The sequence below is a fragment of the Leuciscus leuciscus genome (assembly GCF_965113295.1).
Source record: "Leuciscus leuciscus genome assembly, chromosome: 22".
NCBI classification, from domain to species: Eukaryota; Metazoa; Chordata; class Actinopteri; order Cypriniformes; family Leuciscidae; genus Leuciscus; species Leuciscus leuciscus.
This window is the reverse complement of record NC_138746.1, coordinates 12267611-12291189: the sequence shown is the minus strand read 5'-3', so window position 1 is coordinate 12291189 and position 23579 is coordinate 12267611. Positions and strand designations below refer to the sequence as shown.

At 38.4% G+C, this 23579-nt stretch overlaps 1 protein-coding gene across 3 annotated transcripts in view; it reads right to left on the bottom strand.

Moving 5' to 3' along the window:
• ndst2a (N-deacetylase/N-sulfotransferase (heparan glucosaminyl) 2a) overlaps nt 1-23579 on the bottom strand; it is a 124847-nt gene that overhangs the window by 90742 nt on the left and 10526 nt on the right. Inside the window, exon 1 of one of the 3 annotated variants that reach the window (XM_082154117.1) lies at nt 19153-20126. The exons of 1 other annotated variant lie outside the window; for it this stretch is intronic. The gene's annotated coding sequence lies outside the window, so the exon portion shown is untranslated. Of the gene's footprint in view, nt 1-3193; nt 4294-19152; nt 20127-23579 lie in introns of those variants that run through there. One more of the 3 variants, XM_082154116.1, reaches the window with a different exon arrangement.

Sequence of the window (23579 nt, the reverse complement as noted above, 5' to 3'; positions counted from 1 at the left end):
CAACATAATCCAAAAATACAAATGACAAAAGAGCACATTGAAAACAATGATCCAAAGACAGAGACCTTTGTGCCATTCCTAAAAACATTGTACATACCATTTCCAAGGTGTTTGATTTTCACTTTACCATGTTCATGTACAGAGACTCATGTGAATGTTCAAGTCAGCAGGACTCAGTTGCATCTGGTCCCTGAAAGAAAAGAAAAAAGTGAACATACTGGTATCAAGAGAAACTAGGCCTGCACGATTTTGGGAATACATTTTAGATTTTTCTGGTTAAAATTGCTTTTTAAAATTCACAGAATACACACACACACACACACACAAATGTTTCCAACAATATATAATATAAAGAGCACGATATTTGTTGTGCCTTGTAGGCATAAGCTATGTGCAGTACTGCATAAAATAATTTTATTTTACAAAGCAGCCTATAAATCTTCCAAAAGATTTCAGTAACAATGCTAGAGAAAAATATATTGATTATCTTATGTTACTTCAAATGTTTCCATTCGTTATGATGATATGAAATGAGATAATAGTAAAAACATAAAGCCTAATGTTTGGTGCATTTTTCCTTTCAAACGCAATCGCGCTCCAAAATATGATACATTCAAACCCACAGCGCACTCCAAAATATTAAACATTATGGTTATACATATCTATGCTTGAGCAGATATCCACAAACAGTATTTAACAGGAAACACGGGTCTAAATAGTATAATATTCACCATATATCTAGCAACAGTTCAACTGCAATGTGAAGTTTATGCAACAATACCATAAACTAATAATTAAGAATGTCTTACCTTACATCTTTGTCTTCAAATCGCGTTCTTCTTCTGAGGTAAATCCAATGTAAGCTCACGGCGCGTCTTCCAAACTCGACGAAAAGCAGAGACTTGTGAAGTGTTTTGGTGTTTTGTGTTTGAGGTAACGAGGGCGTTCGCGTTCCATGTGGAGATTTGCATGTGAATCTCTTTTGCGCGAGTGGGCGTGTCGAATTAAAAAGTAATTAGCAAGCGTTTGAGATACTGGACATCCTGTTGGTTTTATACAAATTACTTAAACAGAGAATATTTGTTTTCAGTTTGAATCCGATCATTTAAAAGTACACACTTAAATGTGTATAAAGGTGTATGGCTTATAAATGTGTGAGAAGGATTCGCTGAGTTTTGTTTCAGTTTATAGACGTGCTCAAGAAAAAAAAGTTCACCGCGACGGAGAGGCAGAACGCACACCCTGTTTAATTTCTTTATTTTACAAAAGCACAATGTTTTGATTTGATTGTAAGTGGACACATACAAAAGTAGAAATATCACAGATTCTTTTTTTATATTTCTTTTTTCTGTATAACCATAAATGACGGAGTAATTTAAGTTTATTGTACTACAATGTGAAGAAAATCCAGCAAAACGCGGGGGCGCGTTTTCCGACCTCAGAGGGTTAAAACAAGCACTCTTGACAATTTGTGAATGGATATCGTACGCGTCGGTGATGTCGTTATTAATTTAGGCAAGGCAAATTAATTGTAGTTCCAAATTAATTTAATAACAATACTAGCTTCATAATAATAATAATAATAATAATAATGATTTAATACATTAATGGGAAAACAAGCTAATTATCGTATTGATATCGTCAAAGGCATCTGCCAGCAGCGATATCTCTGACTATCGTCGATACACGATACTATCGTCTATCGGCACAACACTAACACATACATGTATACACACACACAAAAATCCACAACAAAATTACTAAAAATTTTAATGAAACCAGAAAATTTACAATTCACACTATTAATAAAACTTAGCCATACTACTATCTCAATGATACTAAAATAATACTGGTGGGAAAAAAAAAGAACAGACAAACCAGCACAAGACAGCCAAGAAGAGTAAACGTATTCTTCAACTTAAAAATCATCTAATCATTACCTATAAGGATCTGAAAGTCACAAACTTTCTAAAAGTACTCCAATCCATTTTTTCGTTCTTCGCCTTATTTCTACCCCTTTATTTCCCTCTAGGTTTCATCATGATTCATTATTGAGCAGGATTTTTCTTGCCATGATGCAGGATCTGCCTGTCTACTCTCCGTGCTGTAGCTGTTTGAGCTAAAGGGCCTGATCATGAGTCAGGTCAGAGCGTTAAACCCCACTTAAGCCCAGTGGACGGCAAGCGAGGTGTAGAAGCCTTCTCGAGACTGAAGTGCACTTGACTGGAGAACAGGGGCACAGGGACCAGGAAAGCATTGCAGAAAGCTGCAAAATCCAGGCGAGAGAAAGTATGTGCGTGGAGACTTATAAGAGGGATGGATGAAAGTGACAGCATGACCACAGTGGCATAAAGAAATTTGGGAAGAGTTGGTGGATAGGACTGAGACTTAAGGTAAGAAAGAATAAAATGACAATGAAAAGAGACTGAGATTTAGCCCCTTAAAAAAGAGAGCCACAGGCAACGCTTTTCTTGGCAGATTGTACAGAGTCAGGGCTCATTCAGAGAGCAAAGTCTATAGCCATTAGCAAGACATTAGGAGACTTAGGATCAGGTTCTTTTCACAGCGTTTCTGTATCTTCCTAGATATTCAGGGGATTGGTTGGGGTCAGAATACCAACGAATGGTCTAGACTGGAGCATGAGATGAGAACACTGGCAGATGGATGGCTGGAAATGAAGGACAATACAATAACATGAATGAAGAACAAAGTGGGAGAGAGATAGAGAGATGGATGGACAGAAAGGAGGGAAAATGAAATGGCAAAAAAAGAAAACACTGACTCTATGAGGGCAAGTCCAGTCTTGTGAAACAATCCACCCCGTCACTCTATCGATAGCAGTGAGCCTATTAAACACTGTGAGCCTGCTGTAATCTGCTCTGTTTGTGACAGCTACACTTCATATACACAGACTCTGGCAAGTGTGATGGAGAATGTGCAGAATCATGGTCATGGTGACAAAGCTGTTGTCATGGTAATAAAGAGGTCAGGATTTGTACTGGGTTGGGATAAATTTTTGGCCTATGCTGCTGTTTTCCACAAGTCTGTTAAAACAAATAGAGGCAACTATGAACTCTGGGAGATATTCTATGACTAACTCAAACTAGGGCTGCAAGACTGGATAAATTGAGAATCACCATTTTTTTCAAAAATACACATTTTAACAGAAAAATACACAACCTTTAAGATTTACCTCATTTAAATGCTCAAGCTGAATGAAAATGGCCTCCAAGTTACCATCCCATAATGTTCAGCAGGAGCAGGGCTCTTGTAATGGTGTCTCTACGCGTGCAGGCTTGTCAACGCTGGAATGCAGCCACAAAGCCCTGTGCTGCCACAACCTCTTACAGCTGGAGCGGTCGCCATAGACACAGCAGGGTCACAGTGAGGTCAGCAGGTTAAAAAACACAAAACCTCACTAACTACATCAAGACACGCAAGGAGAAATCACAGCGGCACTTCCCTCCTGGACCTGAACTCAAACCACTCGGTGACAACATGAGCAAGGAACGGAGAGAGAAATCATATGGGGAAAAAAAAGGAGCTCATGGAGGCGGAGCTCATGCTCAATTCCTCTGAGGTGCTGTAAAAAGCCAGAGGGCCTGAACCAACACACACATGAAAAATGACTTGGCATAAGAATTGAGAACAGCATAAAAACGGCTGCGGTCTCCTGCTCTCATGCATGGTGACCTCCATACTGAGCCTCTGTAGGCAACTAATCAGCAGGCTGTGCTACAATCAGTATTTTGAGACATCGTGACACTTTCTCAATAATGTATATATTGCATCATGATCATATATACTGCATGTCATCCAGATAGAGGTAGCAAACTCATTTCAGGTTGAGGGACAGGTAGGAGAAAAACACGCGGGCCAAATTACTTTGTTACTGACTGAAGCTTTTTCAAGGTAATGAAGTTGGCATCAATCAATGTTCACTCTAAGCTGCTCATGTACGTGGCGGTGTACTTTTGAAGTTATTCCTGCACAGACAGACTGCATAGAAGCCTACTCAAAATATGTGGGAGAAAAAAAAAGTTAGATATTTCTTGAACCAGACCTAAATGAATTGAATGCGTTTTAACTGCATGTCCATTGATTTTGTTTTTGTTTCAGTATGGAACTGAAGAAATCTTCTGTGTAAATGATTAATTCATGACATATTTAATTCAAGAAGAGTTGAAATTCATAGACTCGCATACAAAGGCTAACAGAGGCAATACATTATTTTTGTGCTCCACAAAGATATCTTGTGCCTACAACTGAAATAGACATGCCAGTGTTTCCCACACATAGCCTAGACTAATTAATGGCGTGCGCCACAGAATCAACACCGGCCACCAACATATTGCGTTTCGTTATTCATTTATCATTTTTAACGCTATTTAAAACACGCAGCGTATTCATTCAGATGCATTTCCTTTCCCTGCTCTCCGTCTCTCTCGGCCGCCAAAGCGAATTTTTGTCCCGCCAAAGACTTATTTGATCGGTGAGTGATGTAGATGATTGCGCTTGCGATAGGGCGCATGTTACGGAAAGAATGAGCAGAGAGAGAGCCCCAGGGCCGGTTTCACAAAGCTATTTTAGACCGGTCTATAGTGTTAGACAAGTCTCAAATTTGCTCCTAGACTAGTCTAATGCAAGTTAGACTGTTTCACAAAAATAAAGACTGACTTAATTTAGACCAAAAAAATTAGACACCTTACCCCCCAGGCTAACTTAGGTCTAAGACTATGTTACCTTGGCAACCAGCAGTAACAATCAGTTACATTACAATCTTTTCGGTACGTCTTTAACGCTCAACGGTCGGATTAACGCTGTTAACTGTCGTAGCAATCTTTTTCCAAATTAAACATTTCTTCTTGTTACTACATTCTCCACTAATTTTCCCTGTAACTGTTATACTCCAACAAACATATTTTCCGCTGGGGGTAAACTACACTGAGCGGTTGAATGCGCTTACTCGATCCGCCATGTTTTTTGTTTTGAAAAGTGTCTTATTTTACCCAGAATGCATTGCAGTAGTCCTACTTAAGATAGTCAGAGTCTCAAGTGCTTTGTGCAACGGTCTGATTTAGATGTCTATCTGAAGTCTGACTATCTACTATATCTAAGCCATAGTCAAAGTCTATCTTTGTGAAACCGGCCCCCGGTCACGCGCGCGCGCGCACTCAGTCTTCAAACTCTCTGAGAAACAACTATATTATTAGGGCTGGGAATCACTGGGTACTTCACGATACGCGATACATTGTTCACGATACCGATAATATCACAATATGGCGATGCTGCGATAATCGATATATTATCAGTAATAACTCACAATATATCATGTTTTAAGAAATAAAAATATATTTTTTTAATTAGGAAAATGAATCTCCATTTATTTTTTGGGATGAAACACAATAACAAAAACAACTTGTGTCTTATCAGTTGCAACAAAACAGTCACAGACACTATTTTTGTTTTGCTTGCAGATGATTTTTTGAGCGTTATGAGCACCTCCTGACCTCCCGATAATTTTTAAACATTCGGGGAGTCGGCCGATTTTCACCAGCTGTCCCCTATTGCCCTAATCATACACAACCACGTCGATGGGGCTATACCTCAGTGGCAGCAACCATACAGCGTGCGCATACACTGTCACACACACACACACACACACACACACACACACACACACACACACACACACACACACTTCTCTCTCTCTCTCTCTCTCAAGTTTTTATGTTGAAAGGAATGGCTACTGTTCTCTGCTTTTCAACAAATCATTTGCACACACATTTATGTCATTTTTCTATCTGAGGCTTTGCCTGAATGCATGCAACATGACGGTCTCTGTGTTTAGCGCAAAGGCCCACGTGGTTGCTGCCTGCTCGGGATAAAATTCGTGCAGGACAGTCGTGCCGTGTACCAGCTGCTTTGACGCGATTATCAGTTAAACTGACTCGCAACGTGTGCAATATCACGACCTCCCGAGTGTCCGAACTCGCACCGTGTACGCCCGCCCTAACAGCTTTTAAGATCGATACTTGGCAAGAGCGCATCGAGAATCGATCGCGGGAGAAAATATCGCGAGATATCGCAATATCGATATTTTGGCGCACCCCTATTATCCTCAAATTTAAAGTGGAGTAGCCTTCTGCCACACACCTGACACTTTTTGTTTGGACCCTAATCCATGCATCATTTTGCTGATTACTGGCAGGGCTTGACACTTACTTTTTTTCGGCAAGTATAAGATGTGCAGCTTCTTTGAAAAATGTAGGAGTGCATAAAGAACTTCAGTGATGCAATGAAAATGTATCAAATAATTTGTCTTTAATAAAAGGATACAAGAAGACATTTATACAAGCAAAATGCACCAAAAGTTCGGCTACCAAAAATGTTTGGGGCTGAAACAGCTATTTTCTGGTTCGGCCTGAAATCAGTGACCAGAACAGACGTTTAATAAGCGCTTCTCTGATGGCACGTTTTGACCGTATTCACCGTGACCTTGTTGACATCGTTTCTACTGGAGTAGAAAACATTCTATAATTAAATAGTTGATATAAAAACTGTCTTATGTGCAATTTAAATGTACAACTCAGTTTTAGCTATTTGAGTGTTGATTAATAATAAATTACCGTATTGTTCCAAATATAAAATGACCCTGAATATAAGACAACCCCCCTTTTCAAGGTTTACCTTTTGGAAAAAGGTTTTTTAAGACTTTATTTGAAAATAATTTTCAGATTCAGATATACTGAAAATTAAAAAGACTGAATGGAAAAGCCTTGTAAGCTGAAAAACAAAGTTAAAAGCAGGGAGGCAGATTGGATGGAGGGATTTGTGACAGACCCCATGTGTGTGACTCACAACAGGAGGAGGGCCCTTATGTTTCCCTTTGACAACCAGAGCCACCTTTCTAATCTTATTTTCCTCAAATGTGTAAAAGAACAGATGATGAATTCAATAGAACACCATTATTCTCTGCAGTATAACACCACACACACACACACTTTCAGTGTGGCACACACACACCTGCTGGCATAAAGGCCAGAACAGACGGACTTCCTACTGAGAGCCGACAGAAGGAGATGGTGGAAAAAAATATTTTCCTTGCAGTGTCTGGCCATCAACAATTAGTAGTACGAGAACTTGTATCTCAAACGGCCCTGCTGATTTTAATATTTCCAGAGCACAGTACAGTACACAACTTCAACAAGACTGTGACCTCAGAAGGCTCTGAATAAGCCTGTGTGTTTCTGCATACGTTCATCTTATATTATGCATGCAGTGACCTCAACAAAATTAAGCATATGTATGAATGTTTGTTTGGATTGTGCACTTTAATTTGTTCGTGGCAAGGTCTCTTTCTTTAAAGTTCAAAATCAAAAGATGGCTATAGCTACTAGGGCTGGGAGACACAGCAAAAAAATAAATAAGTAAAACTCAATATTTCTCTGTCTTTTGATGACATTCAATACATAGTTTTTTCTCTGAAACGGCTTAAAATAATGTTTTACCCTTCAAACGGAGATACCATAATTAGCTTAAAACAAATCAAGGCATTAGTTTGTTTTAAACTAATGATGGTATCTCCATTTGAAGGGAACATCTTATTGTTAGCAAAAAAAGAAGCCTCTTTTGAAATAAGTCTCTTATGTTTACACAGGCAAAATTTATTTGATCAAAAATACAGTAAAACAGCAATATTGTAAAATATTATTACGATTTTAGATGACTGTTTTCTATTTCAATATTTTTAAATGTAATATATTCCTATGATGGCAAAGCTGAATTTTCAGCAGCCATTACTCCAGTCTTCAATGCTGATTTGCTTCAAGAATTTTTTTTTAATTAATATTAATGTTAACCAACAATTGTGCTGCTTAATATGTTTGTGGAAACCATGATACTGTACATTTTTTCAGGATTCTTTGATGAACAAGTTTCAAATTTGCATTTTATTATTATTATTTTTAAAAATTTCTCATTCGGGCCGAGAACGGTTTTTGATTGTGCCGTGCCGAACCAAGCTTAACTGGAAATATAACTATAACTGTTCCTTACTGTTCTTAGAACAAGTCTTCACACTCTACTTTTAATTATTCAAGATGCCCATTAATATGAAAATACATAAAAATGCTGCAGTTACAACAGGGCCTTCAAGCAAAGGAAACAAGAATTCACCTGTGAGTTACCCAGGCTGATGTATAAATGGTTAGCTACACAAACAGAATGATGTCACACCTCTACCTTCGTGTCATGTCTGTGACAGTTGCACAGACGTCCACGGGTTTGCCTGCAAACATAGATGAACTCTGAACTGAGAGAGAGGGAGTGACTTTAGGATAGGGAAGGGTTATTTCTAATATAAAATGTAGAGAGAGAAGAGTCCTCTAATTGGAGATTCTGGCCAAAATCTTTAAACAATGACGCCTCAAAACAGCAAGCGCTAAGGGCTTGGATTCGAGAAAGAGGAGTGCTTGCCAGGAAGGCACCCTGCTGGGTAAAAGGACGGCCAACGACTGACTGATCCCACAATAAGCAATAAGAAGTGACAAAAGAACCATTTGGTACCACTGACACTACACGACACTTCAATATGGAGGATTAATGTTTTGATGGTCCATGCATCCGAAGCTTTCTTTCATCCCGAACAATGCAGCCTGCTGGAGTTGAGACCGAGTGGGAGAAAAAGAGATTTTGTCCTAGTATGGTCTCAAAAACACATGCTAGTTTGAATGGGTCATGCACAACATTTTCACACAGCAATAAGCTTGACAATTTAAATGAGATCTTAAACACAAGCATGATTAATTCTCAACTTTTTATAAAAGCCATGAATTCTGCTGCTATAGCCTGGTCGAGCGAGTACATTAAGCTCAGAGACGTGTGGGAAAAGTTAAACAACTCCTTAAACAATCCTATATACATATAGAAAACACACCTGAGACTGAATTTCTCACAATTACAGCGTGAGATGTGAAATGAAGAGACTCTATGGAAACTCATGTTCTTCCAGTTAAATGGTCAGGAGCAGCAACCCATTAAAATAAGAGACGCTTCATAAGATTATTTTGCTCAGAACAACACTGTAACAATCACTTTCACTACAGTCAACGGTGCTTACTGGCTTGATCTTCGGTGACATTATAAAAGACATAAAGAATCTTTGTAGTTTTCTTGTACTGTTTTTCCCAAAAAGTGTTGTACTTAAGCATGCTACATCTGTTCTAGCTACCTGTCCTGGAAATCGCCACTTATGCAATGAGGGCACAAGCTAAGATCATGAATGCAACTTCTGTCACTGAGCACTTGAATAATTAAATAAGTATGAAGTACTCAGGGTAAGTATTGTTAAATTAAAAAACAAACAAACAAACGTGTGCCTCAAGAAAAATATTAATTACTTTAGAAAACATGATTCCCGAGTTTGTATTTATTTTTTATGGCATTTAGAGGCATTCAACACTCATTTGGTTTTTATTTTCGGATGGGCATGTAGAAATCAGTTTCATTTCAAAGAAGGGAATCTTCTCAGGTTTGGCAGGGGATTGTAGAAAGGAAACAGCCCAAGCTAACCACAGTGATAAGACTTGTCAATGTTAGAGCAAAAACAAAACATCTTCCTCAATCAAATCCCATGCTTTGTGATTTAAAAAATAAATGAATTTGTCAAACGATTAGCACATTGAATTATTCTCTCTCATAATTGGTTCTTGGAACATTTTCAAAGCACTTGGCACAACCCTGTTTGTGGTAGCGTGTAAACAAAATGCGTGCCAGATTATGTGCAATTTAAACATCAGGATTAAGGGATTAATGATCATGATCTTAATCAATCCAAATAAAAGCAGGTGACATCTGATGACTAAACAGCACAAATACACCAATCAATCAAATATTAAACTGGTATGATGCAAATCAAATGAAGACAAGTTTCATGAAGACCACATGGCACAAAAAACATGATTTTTCCTATTGTCATTCTCCGCAGCCTTGAATCTGCAATAATACAGTGCTCTGCTCATTAATACAAGAGCTCATTAAACTTGGAAATGTATGATTCAACTCTCAACATCAGAGAACAGCAGTCTCTACAGGTGCACAATCTGTAAATGTAAATCATGCCAAAAAAGCCCCGAGTCTGAAACGTAGTCCCCACTCACCTCACTATGTGCACACAACACACACAAATTAGACTCTGTTCAATGAGCACTCTTTTCTATAGGAGACCAGCAAGTCCCATTTGTTTACATGGCACTAATTAAGTGTGCTTAAATGGAGGAGAAAAAGTGCCAACACTAGCTGGGTTTCCATCCAAATGTGAAGCGAATCTTTTCCAAGTAAAAAAAAAAAGCAAATTAGGTGTTTCCATCAGGTTGTTGACCCCTTTAAAGGGATACTTCACCGATTAGCAATAAGCTTTAGAAAACCTGTAGTATTTTTAAATTACTGTGCTTCCCTCCATCATGTCCCCCTGAGACGAGAGATTTCTGTATTGTGTGTCTGAAAAAAACCTCAGATGACGCAAAAATCGTCATTTTGCATCATCAGAGGCTTTTTTGGCCAGAGGCTAAAAACTACAGCCAGTAGTAGGAGCTAGTTCCACATGTTTTCAACCCACCCATAGAGGGTGGGATCTCACTCACAGAATGTACAAATAGTTTCAGCCATCTTTTTTTTTAAGCTAAGCTTACAGGCTCTTGCTCTGTGGAGAAAGCTGAGTAGTAGGGATGACCATACGTCCTCTTTTTCCCGGACATGTCCGGCCGGGATTTCAAGATCGCCCAAAATGTCCGGGATTCGGCTTTTGCTTTCTACAGTTGCCATTCATTGTGTTTACATGCACACCTTTTGTTTCAATCGGACTGAATTCATTCCGATTGGTGAATCTGAATGTAGTGTTTACATGAACACTAAACAAGTGATCGGTTGATGTGCGTTTTAGCATTGCTAAGAAAATTCCTGTGTTTTCGTCTCGGTCGGGATCCGTTTGAAGCAGAATGCATGACCTGCAAAGCTGGCACATACGTGTCAGTGTCAAATAATGTAAACATAATGAATGGCGACTATAGAAATCAAAAGCCGAATCCCGGACATTTTGGGCGATCTCGAAATCCCGGCCGGACATGTCCAAAGATCCCGGACAGACTCGAACTGGGGCGGACTAACTCATCAAGGAGACTCATGATAAAACTGCGTTTTTTAAGTTTCGAGTCAACTAGTAGCCTAGTTGTATCATTTCTTCTGATACTGCCCTCTGTAACCGGTAGGCGTGGCTTGTGAGTGGGCAGTGAAGCAAGTGCATTCTGGGAGATGTTGTCTTTCATCCACATGAGCCAAAAATACATTTTCTGGATTTTCTCAGTCTAGAAGGCACCAACTTCTAAAATAATTTCACATTTCTACTACATAAATGACCCAATTTAAATACACATTCATCTTTCCAGCGGTGAAGTATCCCTTTAAATGAATGGTGAGAGTCGGTTCCCGTCTGAGAGCCGTTTTCCCTTTAAGTATATTAATACAAGACAGAATAATATGATTATCCTTTCGCTACACTGCTCAGCCACACGTCAAGTAGTCACTAACTGAATGTTATTTTGAGGTGTATGTGCGTGCGATCACGTGTGATGACATTACCGGCGCCACTCTCCATTTGTCGCACGAACATACAGTAGGCTATATACATTAACCTTTAATCAGTGTTTGGGGTCACACAGACCCCAATGGATTTTTCCTTCATTTTTTAAAAGTGTTAACTTCATCTCAGGGGCATGAAACTCTGGAACTTTTCCTAAATAATCTATCTAAACATGCACAAAAAAACTGGGCTTGATTTGGTTGTTCTAAAGGTGTGTAAAAAAATTTTTACCTTTTAAGGTGTTTGGGGTCAAAATGACCCCACATTGAAAATGAATGGGAAAATGAAAAAAATGACTTTTTTTTATTTTATTTGTCAAAAAAATAAAAGTAAATCCATTATAAATCTGAAAATTTCTACATAGAAACCAAGGTCTGGTCCTAGAGCATAAATAAAAAGTAGAGCGAACTTTCTATCTCATACACACACACACACACACACACACAAACACATAAACAAACACACAAATGTTATGTGTTTGCAACAGAGAGCATTTTTACAGAAATTGGCAAATAAAATAAACAAAACTGGCATAAATCTAAAAGAAATTACATTTAAATCAAGGTCTGGTCCTAGAGCATAAACCCAAAGTGGAACGAACTTTCTATCTCATACACACACACACACAAACACACACAAACACACACATGTATGTCACTGCAACAGAGAGTATTTTTATAGAAATTGGCAAATAAAATAAACAAAACTGGCATAAATCTAAAAAAATTTACATCTAAATCAAGGTCTGGTCCTAGAGCATAAACCCAAAGTGGAACGAACTTTCTATCTCATACACACACACACACAAACACACACAAACACACACATGTATGTCACTGCAACAGAGAGTATTTTTATAGAAATTGGCAAATAAAATAAACAAAACTGGCATAAATGTAAAAAAAATTTACATTTAAATCAAGGTCTGGTCCTAGAGCATAAACCCAAAGTGGAACGAACTTTCTATCTCATACACACACACACACAAACACACACAAACACACACATGTATGTCACTGCAACAGAGAGTATTTTTATAGAAATTGGCAAATAAAATAAACAAAACTGGCATAAATCTAAAAAAATTTACATTTAAATCAAGGTCTGGTCCTAGAGCATAAACCCAAAGTGGAACGAACTTTCTATCTCATACACACACACACACAAACACACACAAACACACACAAACACACACATATATGTCACTGCAACAGAGAGTATTTTTTTAGAAATTGGCAAATAAAATAAACAAAACTGGCATAAATCAAAAAAAAAATTACATTTAAATCAAGGTCTGGTCCTAGAGCATAAACCCAAAGTGGAACGAACTTTCTATCTCATACACACACACACACAAACACACACAAACACACACATGTCACATATGCAACATGGAACAAGCTTGTTGAATGAATGATTCTCTATGGCCCTCTATGGGATATCTTTGGCCATTGCACTTTAATTCCTTTCCTATAAGAAATAAAGTTTTTCAACTAACCTTTAGATGGCAGTGTTCTATCCCTAACACATAGAGCAATGTCCAGAAACTATTTATATTTAATTATGATCATCATTTAAGTGATTTTTTCTTTTAAAAATCATTTTTCATGAGCCAATTTATGGCCTAGTTATGTATTTGTGCAGTAAATAGGTAAAAAACTTCAACATTTCCACAAAAACACAGCATAAATGGATAGTTTAGAAGTAAATAAAAAAAAAGATATATAGTTTTCCATATAAAAAATTATATTTCCTTATGCAATTGCTCTTTAAAAGTTTGGGGTCAAAATGACCCCAAACACCTTAAGTGTTGTCCTTTTTTAACAGTGATTAAGGGTTAACATAATATTCAGTCACTGCATGGAGTGCGTGTGGTCGAGCAGTGTGGCGAAAAGATCATTCTTAATATCAGGTCAGAAAACAAGATGAGTAACACACGCAAACGTATAGGCTACTCTTATTACTGAGCCGAGCCAGTAAGCCAGTTTTCTTCAGTTGCAGTGTGTTGAGCTCTCTCTCGGCTACGCGTCTACTACTGCAGAGATGACGAGTCAGCATCGACGACTTAATCTCTGCAGCCGAAGACATTACCAATAAATTATTAAAATGTTTAGATGTTCTCCTTGCTGTTTTTTTTTTTTTCAAGACACATTCATAATTAGGGCTGTACTCAACCAAAGAAAATCTTGGTCGACTGAAGTCCTGAAATTTTCGTCTAAAAATGACGGTAAAAAAACAACAACAAAAAAACTTTAAATTAATTAGATGCGCACTGTGCGCAGTACTTGGTAGCCTTGTTGTCCGCCTAAATGAATTATAAATAAACATAAAAAACTAGTAGGCTATTTGCAGTATATTAAATCGTTTTTGACCGAATTTTGCACTGAAATGAGTCTGACACTCGAGTCTGTCGGCTCTGACAGCGTTGCATCACGTGCACCTGCGCAATAGCTTATGATTTCCGAAAATAGTACTATGTTGTCAACTAGTGATATCATCACAAGAACTGTTGAGGAATATGCAACATAATTTAGACAATTATTTTTGTCATATATAAGATATATTATAATAATAAGTTATAACTGTCAGACACTATCATTTCACCGTGCATGTCCTCGCACCGAGCGAGGCTGAACATGAGCTCAGCTTCGCAGCTGAGACACGAATAGACTATTAACTTAAAGCTTTTACTCTTAATAAACACAAAAGGCACGTCCACTTTAATAAAAAAAGAATATTTATTAAACAAACCAGATCAAGAGCAGAAACGAAATGAAGTGCTGCATAACTGAAAAATAAAGCATCCTAGGCTCAAAACTAACACAACCAACAGCACAGCGCAATTGCGCATTAGGCTCCAAATAAAAAATAAAAAAGTTAGGTTATCACACTAAAACATTGAAATATGCAAATTCTGAAATGTTCATATAGCCTACTCAAAACAGACAGGGCAAGCTAACGCAGACAAGTGAGCTTACCACTTTTAGATGATATGTCATGTTTGTCGTCGAGCTGTGGAAAACTGTTGCTTGCAAACTTTGCATTCAACCTTTTTCCTGTTATCAATTTTAACAAAATGCTGCCACACTGTCGATTTCTTTGTTGTTGACATGTTAGAAGAGGACTGACTATTAAACGCTCTCACAATTAAATAAACAATATTCAGCATCAAACCTTCTATAGTTATCGCTCTCTCTTGGGTTGGGCTAATCCAAAAAAGGTGAAAACAAGGGGGGTGTTCTGAAGATAGACTGTTACAGTGAAACAAGGGTACTCTGAAAACACCCCCATTAGCAGTTAGTGCTTTCCACCTGATGAAATGAGCGCGCCTCAGCGCGGCAAAACTGATGAAATGAACGCGGCAAAAAAATCGACCAATCAGAATTTTGGTCGAACCAGAACGTATCGACCAATTAATCGACTGGGACAGTACAGCCCTATTCATAATCATTACTTTTTCCGGTGCGCTGTGCTAAGCCATATGTGCTTGAGCACCGATTAGGCTATAGGCACTTAAAAGGCAAATTTTTATGATTTATATGGCTTACACGTGCCATTAGTCGACTAATCGCTTGAACGACTACTAGTCGACAAGAAAAATCTTTAGTTGAGGGCAGCCCTACAATTAATGTGACATATTTAAATATAATTATAGTCGTGTTAGAATGAAATAGCCTAACTTAACACGATTATAAGTTAGGGGTGTGACGGTTAGTAGCCTATAGGGCTCTCCCAGTCACGTGACCCCTAGCCGCGTGTCAGCCATTTTGACGGAATACTATTGCACAAGCGCACATACATGAGAATGCGGATTATCACGTTATATGGCTGCGAATTGATTAAAATAATGAATAATGGTCACTGTATAATTATCTTGAGCCTGCTGAAATGTTCCTATAAATATATTTTCTTTCCAACTGTGCAATCTTAATAATAAATAGGCTAAATATATTTATCCACTAAGCTGCAGCAGTCCTATGCTCGTCTTCCCATTAAGTTTTTTTTCTCTTTCTGACATTTCATACCTGTTGTTACATTTTTTTTTATTAAATTGACTATAAAAAAAGATTGCTTGTGTGTGCTGGTGTTCATTCCAGTCTTTTAAAATAGTTGAATGAATGAATGCTCGCGAGGTGCCTGTAACGATTTTAAATAGGCTAACGTTAGGCTAGTATTTAATCAATAATGTACACAGGGTAGAGGAGAACGACAGTCAACTACTTTGAATATTATAGCATTTTGGGCGTAAACATGTAAATAGTGAAAAGACTGACATTGAAAAATGACACAGAATGATTAAAATGTAATATTTAAATATTTAATCCAAATAAATAAATAAATGTTCGTGGTTCGCACTGATGTTATTCATTTGTTCTCACACACTTCAGCGTCGCGGTCACTGGCCACTAGCCTATCTATTATTAGCGCAGCGGCCGTCAGCTAACTCTTCACGTCATTGTCATCATAAAAAGAAATATACAAGAGGAAGATAAAATAATTAGGAATCATAGATCCATATGAAGCACCACGAGTTCTTTTTACAGGCATTAAATGTGTAGAAAAACTTCCTGACATTGAGTTCGGTGACATTTACAGCTACCTTATTCACTTCCCATCACGCTACACCGGAGCTTCATTAAAAGCATACAAATGCTTAGCAGGCTATCGGTATCACGAGTCCGGATGGGTCAGCAACTCTTTGATTTGGACGCCAGCGGGGAAGGATTTTTCAATCATCACCGCAAAGGTTGGTAAATAGATGAATATTTCGCGACGAGCTGTATTATCACCAGCGGTTTAGCATTTTCTATTCCGTCAAGATGGCTGCTCTAAATGGCGTGACGTCACGCGGGACGTCCCTATATAACCGTGAGACCGACGGTTATAGTTGAACACCGTCATCATTAGAACTCTATAACCGCCAAAACCGTGTTATTAAAATATTTTTTATCATAGAGAATGTTTAAATACTAATTAAAAACAATTGTTAACAGTCTGTGTTATTAATGGTCTACGTCGTTTCCAACTGTAGGCTATTTGATTCTTTGCCAAGTACCCCCTGACCGACCAACAATCATTTGAGATAGAAATAAAAGCTATATGATATAGTGATGTGCCATCATTATGAGATTTATTAAACAAATGAAAAACATTTGCAATAATAAACATTAGCAATAAACATTTGCAATAATAAACAACGTATCATTACCGATAACTGATCATGCAGTTTAATTACCCCTTGACTGGCCCTAAACATGTTTGATAAAAGAAACATATAGGCTACAGTGTGTATATAGCCTATATGATGTGTATTACATTTTAGCTCAAAAACAATTGTAATAAAAGATAGGATCATAAGATGCGCAATATATCGGGAGACATGGTTTTTACCACTTAATGAAGTTTTGTTTTGTAAATCGTCAGACATGATTTTTACCACTTCATCAAGTTTTGCTTTGTAGAAAGCCTTTCTTTAAAGCGAATTTCGTTTTGTACAAATGGTATCTTAATTTTAATAAATGTTTCATCAACCAATTGCTTTTTAATAAATAAAAAGCAAATATAGCAGACAATATAATAACCGTGACATGGAGGCGCCGGTGCGCAGCGTTCACTCGCATTGCGAACTAGAGTGCATCTCATCGTAAATGAATGAAACTCAGCGTAGGCCTATGCCTCATACATTAGCATTAAATACCTTTGCTGCATCCTTTCTAGAACAGACAAGGGCTTTCTTGCGGCTCGCATCAGCAGAGCATTGCATCGTCCATTGATCGCAAAACAATCAGCGGATGGCGGGCGGGTGCGGCTTTGAGATTTGGTCAAAAAACTTTGGTGCGGATGATGAGTTTTGTGATGCGGTTGCAGATGAAATAATACCCCATCCCCGTATCTCTATCGATAACAACATTGAACACTACACAAATATTATTTTAATTTTTTTAATTTAGGCGATCAAGTAGCTAATCAGTGTCTGCTCAGTTGTCCTATAACAGACGAACATCGCAACGCCACCCCCCCGGACGACGACGGTTATGTTACGAACCGTCACATTTGACTCACGTCATAACCGTCATCACCAATTCTGAAACCGGCACACCCCTAATTATAAGTCCGTACAGAGTAGGTGCTTTTTGCGTACGTGTGGTTTCAGTTGTTCCTACATTTTCTTTTCAATTTTATTATGAAACCTTTGGTGAATCGTGATTTGTTCTTAAAATCGTTCGTACGCACATAATGAATGAGACCCAATAAGTGGGTGGAACTTGAAGGGAACATCATACCCTAAATGTTATTCCAAAGACAAAAAAAAAAACTCCACCAAACTTGCTCCACCTCTGACTTTTCTGTTCCGCTGACATTAACAATCTCTTTCATTTTTCAACCTCTAACCATGTACAGGCCACTTTTTACAGTCATTTCACAGTGGATAAAAATCAAGTCTTATTACCATTTTTCTGAAACAAGTCACATTACGCAAGTAAAATGCATTACGAGTGCCATTTCTGGTAGACTTTAACAAGCTGAGCCATAAAGGGCACAATACATCTACCCTCGTTATCTTTTTATAGCACAAAAACATGAATCATGCCAAAATAGGGTAAAGAGCAAAGGTTTCATCTTTGAAAGATAAGGATCTTAAACAGTAAAGCATGTTACGAGTGCTTCTCTTCATTTGCAATGCGACAGAAGTTGAGCAGTTTATTCTGCCAAGAGGCATTGAGACAGTATCTTGTCATTGGCTAAAAGCATCTCTCAGCTCATCCATCTGCCAACTGGAATTTCTGCTTGTGTTTGGTGATGATCCAGACCAAGAAGCAGAACTCCTTCCAAATGATTTCCATGTGGGGCACAAAATACAATCGTATTACCAAAAGACTATGAGCTGGGCATGAGTCGGCATTGGCTTAAATACCAAAACAGACGAAAAGGGAAATGAAAAACCTGCGGTGTCTAAATTACGCACGCAGAGCGGAGGGACACAAAAACGGTGGAAGATTTTCTCAGAGGAGAGGCTAATTCTTGCACACAAATGCTTGTTTTTGTGCTCCTGAAGGCAGTGTAATAAAACATGCATGCAGCTCAACAGAGAGGAAGAGGCCAGTAAACAGAGAAACTCATCACGCTTTTCTCCCTCCTGTGGAGCCCTGCGAGGGAGAAAGAGAGCGAGACGGAGAGAGAGCATAAGTGGGAGAGCGAGCTGTGACTGCTTGTTGCAGATCCTGCTGTTTATCTGCCAGCCTGCCTCCACACTGCGCTCATTCAGTCTGAAACAAAGCCCGATCAGCCGAAAGGCTCTGCTAGGACACGCACTACAAAACAGGAATACCAGAGAGAAGAACAGAGATGGACATAGAAAGAAAAGCATAGAGAGGACTAAAGGACAGAGAAGAAGAAAAACAGAGATGCTGTACCAAAACAGAAGCAAACACAGCTCTGAAGGAAACAAGCAGTGAAAAAGAAGAAAACGACACACAACATTCTCAAAATGTTTCAACAGCAAGTACACTCACTGAGTCACTCGGTCACACTGAGTCATGCCAGCTATTTTGCTCGGCCCAGACACCTGAGGTAGAATGGAGTCTCAGAGGATGTGCCCTGTCATTGGCTATGGAAGGACCTCCAAATTTCATCACCGGCCCAGCAGGGCAGCTGTACGCTGACAAAACATATGTGAAAAAATATATATGAATTTGCTTGACAACAACAACATGGGGCTCTAACAGGTTACCAGCACACTAAATAGCCCTGTGTGGCCAAACAGCACTTTTTTTTTTTTTATAACCTGAAGGCCTATGGAGGACAGGGCCAAAAAAAAAGAAGGGAAAAAAAAGAACCTTTTTACCTGGCTATGATTAGCAATAGGGATGAGCACGAGTACTCCAGTACTTGGACGTGACAGAGATGATCGATCATGAAAACGATGATCGCCCTGACTTTAAAAAATATATTTGCCTATTTTACTGATTGGTTGCAGCATTTTGGGCGGTACCTGAGGTCTGATTGGTTAGCATTAGACAGCACGCCTTCCAGACCGGCGAAAAAAAGTGAAACTGGATTTGAAACGCAGTGAAGCCAGGAATCACTTTGATCACAACCCTCTATGCACACCTTGGCAATATAATCGCCATTGACTAGTAAACTTTTAGTTTACTCGCCAGACTGATTGATAGATAGACACATACATATATAGAAACATACACAGATAGACACATACATAGATACACATACATACATAGATTGACACATACATACATAGACACACACTTCCACCAAATCAGCTTAAATGTGTAAAATGGCTCGTTTTTTAAATATCTGAACGTACACTCTTAACATCAGTCAATCAAGCATTATATTATGATAATCAAGCACTATTTAATGATAGAACTCTAGTAATTAGAACTAAAACTTGGTAACCATGTATGAATTCATATTTGACATTTTAATTGAACTTGGTGGTGGTGTTTAAGATATTGATGGTCATTCAGTGTTTCTGTAAAAAAAAAAAAAAAAAAGAAAAAAAAAAGAAAGATTATAGTAATTATTATTTAAAAAAATTTTTTATTAAAAACTGTGCCCATAAAAATAATTACACTTGGGGGGCACGAGTGCTCCTAAACAAACATGTTAACACAGAGCCCTGTCTCTAATGAGGCTAAATTAAGTCAACAGACTACAGCAACTGAAAAAAACTGTATAAAAGAATGACAGTAATCCAAGCGTTTTACAGTCATCTGTGTGTGTTCTGTAAGCAATTACCATTCAAAAGTCTTTTGGTCTTAAGGAGGTAAGCCACCTGTTCTTAACGCATATGTTCCCTTGACATTAAGTCAAATTCCAAATAACGAAGAAGGCAGTTTGTTACTTTATGTGCCACGATTACGTAATCATGATTACAAAAACGTGCCGCGATTACAAAAAAAGTTAACTTGCATTATTCTGCATGCTTAAGAGGTGTGTTTAGAGCATGTTACATTGTGAGAGACGAATCATGACTACTTCAGAGAGCCCAGCACAAGAGGAACTACCAGTGATGTAAGATGTGTACGCTGATTGGTCGAACACACGTGAAACACCAGCACACGCCATTTTTTAAAAGTGGTGTACACAGCCTTCCTATATGATTTACTCCAGAAACTAACTCTACGAACATGAAAAACAGTGATAGATGGACCTCTCAACCTTTACGCTAAGGAGAAAATCCAACGCAACTTTGAGGGGACCATGCTAAACATGGTTATGATTTCTGCTCAGCTAGCGACATTGGGCATCAGAGCCACACGGCAAACGTGAATACTTTTTCATATACTGTCTACTTTGTATAACAGTTCTAATAAGATTTTAGACAGGACAGATCCTAAACTAATGAAGACGGAGAATAGGAGCCACCCTGGTGGCTAGTTCCTAGAACTACCCAGTGTGAAAGCCCCTATAATTATACCATGCATTTTTTTAAACAAAATGTATATAACAAAATGGCATGCAGTTGCTTCAATCAATGATATAAAGCTATTCAAAACATCGTTCAGTGTAAATTGTGATAATCGTAATTAATAATTGTAATTACAATTTCAAGGGAATAATAGACAAATATGATTTGTCATAATCGTGCAGCCCTAGTTTCAAAGCTAAGCCAGACTGGAAAACTGCTCAATTTCTCATAAATAACTATCAACAGTTTTGTTGTTGTTAAAACTAAAACCGAAACGAAACCAGGCCATCCTGTTTACTGTGTGGGATCATGTTGCAATTCCTTCAAAATATCTGAATTATTTTTCTGTCACATACAGTGATTGCAGCTAGGGTTGTGCCGATGGACGATATCATCGTCCATCGTGATGGCTGACCGACATCACGATGGAGAGTCACCATCGTGATGCCACGCCCCCCTAATATATCCTTTTATTGAAACGGGTGCTTTGCTGTGCAAAGAGAAACATTTCACCCGTTGGCCGCTGGTACTTTCACTTTTGCCGCAGAGACCCTTTATGTCCTATAAATGTATTGTATTGTTGATAATCCGCGCAGATTTCAGTTGACGATTATGTAAAGTTAATAACAAAACATGAATGAGAAAGAAAAGAGCAGGATGTGCTATTGAAAAGAAATATTAAAAGCACGATAAGCCGCGAAAGAGAACTGAATTCTACTGACAGGATGCTGTGCGCGCGCTCCGAGCGCAACATAGTAGTCTTTGTCTTCGGTTGCGCGCCTGAACGGCCAAATAAACATTTCAAAATGCCAAGCCGAGTATTCCCGTTGCGTAAACACAGTAGATGTAAGTAGCTACAATGTGCACTCTCCCTGTCTCTTCGTGATCGTCAGCACCCCCCCCCCCCCCCCCCCGACCCGACCCGACCCGACCCGACCCGACCCGACGATATCATCGTCCATCGCGATGTTTTACTGTAAACATCGTCAGCTGCCAATTTAGGGGACATCGCCCAACCCTAATTGCAGCCTGTGGTAGCTTACTGTCATGAAACTCCTCGTGTCATAAAACTCATTTCAGCACAGGTTACAACCTCTCTTTAAACAATCTTTTTTTTTTTCATTTGCAGAAACCTGTCAGTTGGGATAACTAAGGCACTGTTGCCAAGTTGTACAACAAAATGTTTTTTAATATCTGACGCAACATTTAATGGTGTCATTACAGAGATTACAAACTCACTCCACTGCCACATTATGCCTTTGAGAAAATCAATTAACACGAGATTGCTCCAGGTGGACTGCCCCTACAATTTCAAAATTCTACAAATATTCGAAAATGCACATTAACACAGACTGAACTCAGAGAAGACCATTAAGATGCATAACATTGTGCGGAGACCCTGTTCACCAACACTCTTGCTTTGTGTGATAAAACTTTAACATTTTACATTGTTACTGACAGCATGAGAGTTTTTTGTTTTCCATCCATGTCAATAGAGGAAGTGAGAAAAAGTTTACTACCATTCACACTAGGGAGAAAAAAAAGAAAAAAAAGATGCATTGCCATTCTCTCTCCAACGATTCTGAGAATTTCCGTGTAATTGGTTAAATGTACTAGCATCTCAAAATGCTTTTATGACGCAAAATGAATGTAAACAGTCAGTTATATCTTAAGGGATTAAACTGACATGACAAACCACATCTTAAAATTCAAAAGAGATCTGTTTGACTGTGAATGCAGCTTAGTAGATCTCCTGCGGTCTATGATGTCATCAGTATATAATAATAAAACAACAGTAAAGCTGAGAAAGAGAAACATCACTCACTGCTCTTAAATGGAAAACATTCAGATACTTTTAAATACTGAAAGCACTCTTTGTTTATTGCTTGTTGTAATGTTTCGTTGTTCCTCTTTATTTACTAGGCTACTTGCTTATTTAACCTGAAAATTTTATTAATTTTTTTGGGTGAAAAGTAGCAGTTTTGGACAAACAGGATTTCCACCTGATAGCGATGATATGCATGTTGATTTAACAACAATGCACCCTTAAAACAAATGTGAAATCCTAAGTGTGCCTCTATGGCTGCATTTACACTGCAGGTCCTGATGCCCAATTCTGATTTGCTGACTATATCCGATTTCTTTGACGACCCGCTTACATCATCTTTTAAAAGTGACCCGTATCCGATATTTGCATTTACACTGCCAAAACAACTAAATGTAGACGTTCTGGCCCGGAAAATGAAGTAAAACAGCTCTATATGCAATGGATGCAGAAGCAGACAATATTATAGTGATGCGCGGATCGCGGTTATGTCCGCGGGGGCTCTGCGGATAATCCGCGGATTGGGCGGGTCAAGTAGGCTAATAAAAATAACATTCTGATTAATTTCGGGTGGGTCGCGGTTGGATAGAAAAATCATTATTAACGAAAATATTAACTACATTCTCTAAAATATGATCATGTTCCATTCCAGTTTAAGTTTCAAGGGAGTAAAGCCTGTTTAT